Consider the following 9,943-nt stretch of genomic DNA (forward strand, 5'->3'; position numbering starts at 1 on the left):
TTTTTCTCTATTTTCGTCAGTACAGGCTCCGGTTTAAATTTATTAAAAAAAATTTAGAAGTAACTGATACTACATATTTTTCGTCCAGACCAAATAATCTAAAATTTAAGTCTTATATGTGTCAAGTTTAAGACAATAACAGAGTGTACTGATGAAACTAGTAAAAAATTACAGTTTTATAAATATTAAATACTTATGTCATTAAAAAAAAGTATTGAATTTATGCCACTTAAAATTTTAGTTACTTATGTAACTATTTACCCTTAAATAAATAGAGAGAAATGTATATACTAATGCCGTTTACGGAATACACTGTTGTAAGAAGTTGTCATATCTAAAGTAGAGAATTATTAATTTTTTAAAAATAAATAAAAATCGCCGTTGCCGGGGATCGAACCCGGGTCACCCGCGTGACAGGCGGGAATACTTACCACTATACTACAACGACCCGTTGATTATCTAAATCGTTGTATTATATATATTACAATTAAAATCTCAATTCATAGATTTTTTTTTTGGTAAGGATTTCCTAGATTAATATATGATATATATAGGAAATTTAGTATATAAATATTGGACAGATGTAAAATAATTTTATTGTACCAAATTATTGTATTATTTTTATTTACGTCATAGTTTTTTTTAGTTACATTTCAGGATCAATAAAAATGGTTCTTTTAGTGATTAAGGAAATATAGTACCTTTTCGACTTGAGAGATTTGATGTTTTTCCTTGCCATCAAAACAATAGAATTTTAATTGATTGACTTTGGCCTTCTTAGACATTTTACGGCGTTTGTATTTGGGTTTCTGATGCTGCGGCTTATTGTTCTTACTATTGTCAAGTCAACAAGAGAAAACCTTACAATATCACTCTTGCAGTTGAGTTCAAGAGAGATATATAGTTGAACTCATCATCATATATCTAATACTACTACGTACTATCTCTGCTAGGGTACGTATGCATGATAGTGTGCAAAGGTAAAGCAAGTGTTTTTGAATAAACCAGGTATTGTTGTTGTTGTCCATGATGATGATGTAATGTATTGTTCGGTTTCTCGCTAATTTGGCTTTGATGAATGGTGTCTTTTAGTCATGACATCCCCTTTTACTAAAAAAAAGGTTGTTATTGAAGCCCCTATTTCAAAAAATAAATTGGTGTTGAAGCTCTGTATGATAATTTTCTATTACCTACGACGTCCACCGTCCACAGCCACCATGTGGGATTCCACCTTGTTCTCGGCAAGAAGATTATGCCCATATATTCTGAGACAAAATTATGACGCAATTTGAAAATATTCAATTCTATTTTTTTAGATAAAAAAATCTAAATTATAGATTAGTTGCCTACTAATTACTTTCCTCATGTTGAACTCTACCCTTATATTGATATATAGTTTGGAGCCATCGATTATATATTTATAATATTTTGTTGAAAAAAAAAATATATTTTGTTAATAATTAAAAACAAAAAATTAAAAAAACTTACAGGCTGTTTGGCTTTATAATTTAAAAATTGTTTTCTGATTTTTAAAACTGAAAACAGTTTTTAAAAACTATTAGGAGTCGTTTGGCAAAAATATTTAAAAACTGTTTTTTAAAAATTCAGTTTTAAAAAACTAGAAAACAGAAAGCATCAAAATGTTGTTTTCAATTTTCAAAAATACTTTTTTTTTATCTAACATATTATATTTTATATTTTGCTCACATACTTGGATCCTAGACCCGAACCTAGATCCGGATAGGTTAATATCGTGCTAAAATATTGATTTGTTTTTCGTAAAAAAAAAATCTGAAAACAGTTTTTAAAAATTTGTGTCAAACACCATTAAATTTTTAAATAATAAAAAAACTGTTTTCTATTCTCACTTTTAAAAACACAATTTTAAAAACTGAAAACTAAAAACACAGCCAAACAATCTGTTTTGCACCCTCACTCACAATAATAAATATATATCCCACTTACTAATTATTAGATGACATGGGGTCCATTAAAATCAAATGCCTCACCTATAAGATTTTTTTAAAATTCCCAATAAAAAAAGAGTGATATATATTACCACTTTCATTAATGCTTTTTTAATGACAATACATTAAATTAGAGTTTTTTTTTTTTTTAAGAAAACCCATGTTTAATTATTTTCCCCTGGTGATGGTACTGAAGACTGGAATGGAGTGGGGATAAAGTTTATTAGGGTGTATTTTTCTTTTAAGATCCTCCTGAATTTGAATTTGAATGTAATACAAATATATTTAGACACTTTGTTTTTTTACATCTGAATTATTCAATATCTATTTTTTATATAAAGTGTGCTTATATAATAAAATTTTTGGTTTATGAAAAATTCATGACTTTTTATTTATATTAAAAATAAAATAGTTTATGAGAAATTCATGAGTCACTTTTTATTTATATATAATAAAATAAATCTCATTAAATCCAAAAAAAAAATATAATTGAGTTTTTGCTGTTGTACATCTACGATTGGCTTTTATAAATATACTTATGTTAGTTGGATTTTATTCTAAATAAAAATTTACTACTATTTATATATTATATATATTTTGCTAAAAAAAATTTCTATTTTTTTTTTTTGCTCGATCAAGTTATAATTGTTTGCCTCTACATCTGAATATATTAAATGTGGCGAATTCTTTGTTTATGAGAAATTATTGGGTGATTTTTTTTTAAAAAATATTTTTTATATATAAAATGTGGTTATGTAACAGAATTCTTGGTTTAATGTTATTATTTATTTTTCTGTCAAAATGTTAACAGAATATTATGATTAGAAAACGTTAATTATAATTGATTAATTTTAGCTAAATAATCCTACCAAAATTTAATCTAACAAATTTCTCTTTCTAGAGCAAAAATCCTAGCCTCCAAAACAACCTTTACCAGTTTATAACCTTAGTTATAATTTCTTAAGCAATATTTTATAATTTTAATTTTCATTTTAAAATTTAAAAAATACTAATGAAGACAACATGCTACATGCTATTATACAAAAGTATTGCATTTATATATCTCACGATGTTTCAAAAATACTTTGGAAAGTTCATCTTGAATTAATTATTAATATGTAATAAAAGATATTAGTTATTATACTATTACTTCAAACAAAAGAAAGTTCTAGCGGTGCTTCAACTTTCTAATCATAAACCTCAATTTTGGCTTCTTTAACCAGTTGTCACACACAAGTTACTTACTCTGAATTTATAACCATTTACAATTTTTTAACACTCAAAAAGTTACCGAGTTTGTTTTCTATAGCTCTACTTATTAAGGTAGAAAATATTTTTAGAGTGACTCCATTCCGTTTATTAAATGAATTATTTTCAAGTTGACACATTAACTTAAAAATGACACAATAATGGCCTACTACAAAGTATACACTTATATTCATTCTATTTATTGAGAATCAAAATTTTAATCTTTTTCACTAGATTAGTCAGACACACACAATATTTAGACATAAATATAGGACACAATATTATAACTCAAACTCAGAAACACTTAGTCGAAACTTGAATGAATAATGTCACTCTTTTAAGTTTTAAGACTGTATATGATTAGGCAATTTTGGTTATTGTATTATCATTCTTGCTACATAGTTGATCATTTTTAGATTTTTGATGTGAAATTTCGTATTGTGAGCTTTTTAGAGTTTCTAATAGACTTCAATGAGTAATAGATTTATATAATTATACTTGGAATAAATTTTGATAATATTGTCTGGTGGATTCCTATTTTGTTATTAGGTAACATAATATTATTATTCATTAGGTCTGTCACAATTATTAAGTGAGAATGAATCAATTTAAAAACATTTCACTATATTGAAAGGTGAGATTGATTTTAATATGAGCTTAATTATATTTTTTATTTTGTATATCTATTGTTTCATTTGAAAACAGGTGAATAAATGACTACACTATATACAACAATTAAGGACATCGACTCTAACTATAGAAAGTTGGAAGAATAAAATGAGAGTGTTAGAAAAATTTGAAAAGCGGACAAATAAGAGTTCACCACTCAAATATCAAAAGCTTAATGTTAGCAGACAAAAAAGTATACAATCAGTTAATTTACTGTTGAAATTGTCAATACTCTACTAATAAATGCTATATTTTCTGAATTTTGCCTGTACTCGCGTTGCAACAAATTATTATTTCATAAATATATTTTTTTTCCTTAAAAATGAACACAGGGTAATGATGTTGAACCTAATAACTAATAATATATTTTTTTTTAATTTTTAATTGTATCACTTTTTAATAACGTAGAAAAAAACTAGCATAAAATTTAGTATACGTGCCTCGCACGTAACTTTTTACTAGTTTTAATTATATAAGATTAACAAATTTATTTAGCTGTATTTTATAAATTATTTGAATATAAAAAATAATTCATACATATTGTTAAAAAAAAATACACACTTAATATATTAATTTTTAAGAAAAAATAAGTAGTAATTGCTTCCTCAACATTAGTTTTAGCACAATTTTGTTCTTCAAATTATTTATGATTTGAGCATCTCACTAGGTCCATTTGTTTCAATTTATTTAATAAATAAATAAATTTTTAATATTGTAAGTATGATAATACTTTTAAAGAGATTTTGGGTGCATTTTTTTTTTAGGATTTAAACCGCTAAATCTAAATGTTCATATCAATAATAAGATATCATATTTAAATCTGAATATAAAATATTTATACTATTTATATTTTTTCACATCTGAATTATTCAATATTTTAATTATATAAGATTAACAAATTTATTTAATTGTATTCAATTTATAAAAGTATTCAAATATAAAAAATAATTCATACTTATTGTTAAAAAAAAATACACACTTAGTATATTAATTTTAAAGAAAAATTAAGTAGTAATTGCTTCCCCAATATTAGCTTTAGGACAATTTTATTCTTCAAATTGTTTATGATTTGATCATCTCAAGAACTAGGTTCTTTTTTTTTTTCAATCTATTTAATAAATAAATATTATTTTAATATTGTATGTATGATAATACTCTTAAAGAGATTTTTTTTCTTCTATTTTCTGTACACAATATTATACACTATATTATTTAATATCATATATCATCAAATTATAAACAACTTTTGAAACATTATAATATATAGTGTGCCTATATAATTGAATTCTTGGTTTATGAGAAATTCATGGGTAACTTTTTATTTATATTAAAAATAAAATGATTTATTATTAAAAATAAAATGGTTGAGAAATTATTGGGGATTTTTTATTTACTAGGTGAAAATTACGTGCCGAACCACGTAAATATTAGTTTTATTTAAGTTTTAGTAGTTTTTGTTTAAGAATTCAATAATTAATTGTAAATTATTTTTTAAAGGATATGTTTTATATAAGTACACTTGTTAAGAATGTCATAATTGTCTATATAAACCTATGATATACACATAATCATACACATTGTTATTAATATTAAAAAATAAGTTTATCTCAATTTATTCATACTCATTTGTTGAGTGAACCGTGAAGGTCTTTCCCCCACTTCATCAGATGGAGTCCTCGACAACATGCTCATGTGATTGACATTTTTTTATTATGTAACGAAAATAAATGAAAAAATGGAGAAGCAAATGTGATTGACATTTTTTTATTCGTATCACAGGTTTGCTAACTGTAGAGTGAATGAGATGCAAGTGAGAGAAGCATTCACAAAGGTCTGATCATTCACTACCACCATTGTGATTTCTTCTTGCTGTCTCTCTTGGATTTAGGAGTACCGGGCGGAAAATGAGAACTTTGAATTGGTTAATTATATTTTCTTACCCAAGCAACCAAGTTCTGCTCTCTTGTAGCTCTTGAATTGTCAATTGCTTTCCTGCCTGTAATAATTTCCAGAAAAACTACCCCAAAACTATATACGTCTGATTTCAAAGTCAACTGACCAGTCATTGCATACTTAGGAACACAATAGCCATAATACTATAATACTCTTCATCATTAAGCCTTGGCAGTGTTCACCGTTACCATCATCATCCTATATATATACTCAATTATTAAACAAATTAATGACATATATATGTTAATAATATTAATTAAAAGATGAAGAACAGTAAAAGGTAAAAAAATAAATGAATGCATGAATTTACCCACTGCATCCAACTTAGCCTTGGCCTTGGCAGTGTTCATCATTATTATCCTATAAATTTCCCATTACCCTTGTTGACACATGAGTGTTATCCCCATCAGGCCCGAGTTTTGCCAAGCCAAAATTAGAAAGCTTAGGATGGTACCCTTGATCCAGCAAAATATTGGAGCATTTCAGATCTATATATATAACAGGAGGGCTAGCTTTGTCATGTAAATATTCCAATCTTTTTACTGCCCCGGCTGCTATTTTCATTTTTGTATTCCAGTCGAGTCGTTTCTTTCTTGGTGTAATGTCTGCAAAGTAAGCTTATGAAACTTTAGCATGTGCAAAAGAATAAATAGACAAATGAGGTTAAGAAATGGACAAAATGAAATAGATACCATGTAAATGGTCTTCCAAAGATCCTAGGGACATATATTTATAAACAAGAAGCCTTTGATCACCATCAGCACAATAACCAATAAGGTTAACAAGGTTAGGGTGATGAAGAAGACTTAACATCAAAACTTCAACCAAGAATTCCCTGATCCCTTGCAAGCCGTTACGATCAAGTTGCTTGATTGCTACAACCTATACAAAACACACAAAATAACAGAATCCACAGTTAGCTTGCAATACAAACACCGCCCAAAAATGACTCAAATTAAGGTAAACTGAGATAACTATGCCATAACTGGTGGGCTCTGTAAATAAATTGGTCCAAAACTCAGAAGATGAAAAGCATGAAAGAAAACATATATTGACAAATTAAGAAGGTAAATTAGCGTCTTAGTTTTTTTCATAAAATGGTAACCGTATTATTGCACTGGACTAACCTGGTTAGTGCTTTCTAAAGGCCCTTTGTATACTCGACCAAAACCTCCCTCACCCAAGAGACATTCTGCCCATTTCTAGTTGCAGCTGCCAACTCACAGAATGTAAACATTTGTGCTGCAATGTGATCGGATCCTCCATTGCTGGAAGGCTCCTTCTCATTTATAGACGGAGTTGTGTTGTAATTACCTGACAATGGAAATCAGACAATAACAAACGCACACTGAATTACAAAATTTAGGTACTTATCAGATTTCCAAAGAAAACATCATAAACATGGTATAATTTCCTCACCTTTACCATTATGGTTCAAAATTACAGACCAGTTCTATTAAGATCCAACTACTAATTCACAAATAGAGTAAGGTAGGTTCTACCATGTACTGCTACTATGAGTATACCTATTGAGTAAACTCGAATGGATTAAGTTTTCGTATGAAATAATGAGGTTTGAAAATTAAACAAAACTGCTAACCCCTGTACTCGTGGGTATGAATGGGTTGGTCAAGAAACGGAGAACCAAAGAGTATGAAGACACACGAGGTAAGATTAGCGGCAATTAAAAATATAGCACCTACACAATTATTAATTAAAATTTAAAAAGAGTACATAAATCATCATATGCTAAAAATAAGAGAGTTTAGCAGCAGCAATTAAGATAAAATTATATTATAAGGCTAAATGATAAAAAGATATTTAATATGCAGAGAGAAGAAATTTACATCGATAGACTTCATGAAATCCAATCAAAAAATCGCGAATTTTGTACATCTTGAGATCCAATATATGTATAATCATAAAACAATTAATACTAATTGGATTGAAAAAAACCTTGACCAAACAAAATTGATACAGAAGCTTAAAACTCACATGAAGAACTAAGGAGTCAATGAACGATGCAGAGAAGCGGTCCTGCAACAAAGTAAAGAAAGACAAGAAAAAAAAATTTCAAAAATTAAAAATATTCTTTTATTTCTTTTTTAAAAAAAATATCAAAAATTAAAAATATACGGTTTGTTAGAGAGATATGTGGGTAAGATGATTTTTTTAATTTAAGAAAAGATTGTTTAATTTTTTGAGTTTAATTATTGGGTTTATTTGTTAACGGGAGATCAAACTACTAACATCATTAAATTTAACAGAATATTCTTTTATTTTTAAGGTATATTCTGTTAAACCAAGAAATACCGTTAGATAGGCACTTTTAATATATAAAGATATATAATAAAATAAAAATAAAATATTATTATTATTTTAACAGAAGTTACATCTTAAGTTAAATTTAATAAATAAATTAAACTCGTAAAACCCTAATCATCCACACAGATGACCTGCTGTTTTCATTGCTTGTGTACACATATATCAAACAATAATCTTCAAATTGATGTTGAACTGTTTGATCCATGTATCGTTGCCAAACCATACAATAAATTTATGCTTTGGGGGTGATATAATATTTAAATCGACCCCACACATCACCATACCAGGACATAGATTTTGTTCAGGAACAAGTAATTTGATTAGGCTGCCACACATTCTAATTAGGCTGTAGTAGAAACTTTAATGATTATTATTATATTATTATCATGTTTCAACTATAGTTTCTCAATTTGGGCCTATGATGTGGGTATTTCTATGTTTTGTTTTGAAGACTTATTCTCATTGTTCTTTCTTAATTAGTGTTGCTTTGTATCCTTCTAATGCCAAATTATGTTGTGCTGGGATGTATTTGTTGGTAAAGGTGGACAAAAAATAAGAGTGTTAAAAGAATCACCACTTTTATTAAACAATCAACTGTAAAAACCACCACGAAATGTATATGCTTTATTTTATTTCATGCCTGTAATAATCTTGTTACTATGCTGGACACAATTGGTTTATTCATTATTTAGAGACCAGGACACTTTACGAGAATTGACTATTTCTTGGCAATAAGGACTCTTTATTTTATTTTTCTTGTGATTGGGAATAGTAAAATTGAAGGATAGTCTCTTGCTCATGCTTCAAAGGTAAACTATTATATATTGCCCTTTATAAATTACTTCCAGATCTAAATTTATGTTGAAATACTAAAAGTGGCAAATTTACTAATTCTCCGAATGAAAGAATTCTATCTCAAGATCAATCATATAAGCACATATGTGTATATATATAGTGACTACTTAGATGAAATTAATAATGACTAATTATTCATATTTTTCATATTTTGTGATTTCAACTAAATAGCAGGACTCTAAGATTGTTCCAAGAAGTGTGAAGTGTTGAGAGCTTGGGTCTCCTAAAGATAGACTGTTTAGTTAGTTTTGTGAGATACTGAGATACATACACAATTTCTACACTGGATCATTACTTTCATTCACATATTTTCCTTTTTTCCATTTAACATATTGTTGTAAATTTGTAACAGTACCTTTACTTTCTTTGCATAAAAAAATATATAGTTTTTAGTGTAAATATGTTAAATATATAATTATTTCCTTAACTAATCTTCATAATAAAATAATATAATAAATAAATCATTCTAGCGTATTCGATAATGATTTTAAGATAAGTAATAAAGAATATTATGAAATTAAAATAATGATTTCATTATACGTGATAAAAGTATTATGAAATTAAAATAATAATACATTTTTAAACTTATTAAAATAATAGAGTAATACACAATAAGTATTATTGTAAATTAATCAATAATATTTTTAGTATAGGTAAAATAGTGTATTATGAAAACTCATAAAGATAATGTAAATTTAAATATATTAATATATTAAAATAATATTTAAAAAGTATTATAAAAGAGTTTTCAATAATATTTTAGTATAAGTTATAAAATACATTATAAAAGTATCATGACTTTTAATAATAAGCCTTCTTTAATGTTTTCAAAAGTATTATGGTAGTAAGATTTTTATAATACTTTTTTGGTATTATGGAAAGCCTGTTTTCAAAAGAACATAATTTTTAGTTTTTGGGCGTATTAT

The 9,943-nt window shown here is 26.7% G+C and overlaps 1 non-coding gene and 1 pseudogene across 1 annotated transcript; both read right to left on the bottom strand.

The window, feature by feature from the left end:
* Positions 1–376: 376 nt before the first annotated feature.
* TRNAD-GUC (transfer RNA aspartic acid (anticodon GUC)) lies at positions 377–448 on the bottom strand. Its single transcript has one exon. It is a non-coding gene; the product is annotated as a tRNA-Asp (tRNA).
* A 4,995-nt stretch (positions 449–5,443) lies between these two features.
* Positions 5,444–7,903, bottom strand: LOC115703932 (probable serine/threonine-protein kinase PBL7; annotated as a pseudogene).
* Positions 7,904–9,943: the final 2,040 nt, after the last annotated feature.

The sequence above is a fragment of the Cannabis sativa genome, chromosome 5 (genome assembly GCF_029168945.1).
Source record: "Cannabis sativa cultivar Pink pepper isolate KNU-18-1 chromosome 5, ASM2916894v1, whole genome shotgun sequence".
Taxonomy (NCBI): Eukaryota; Viridiplantae; Streptophyta; class Magnoliopsida; order Rosales; family Cannabaceae; genus Cannabis; species Cannabis sativa.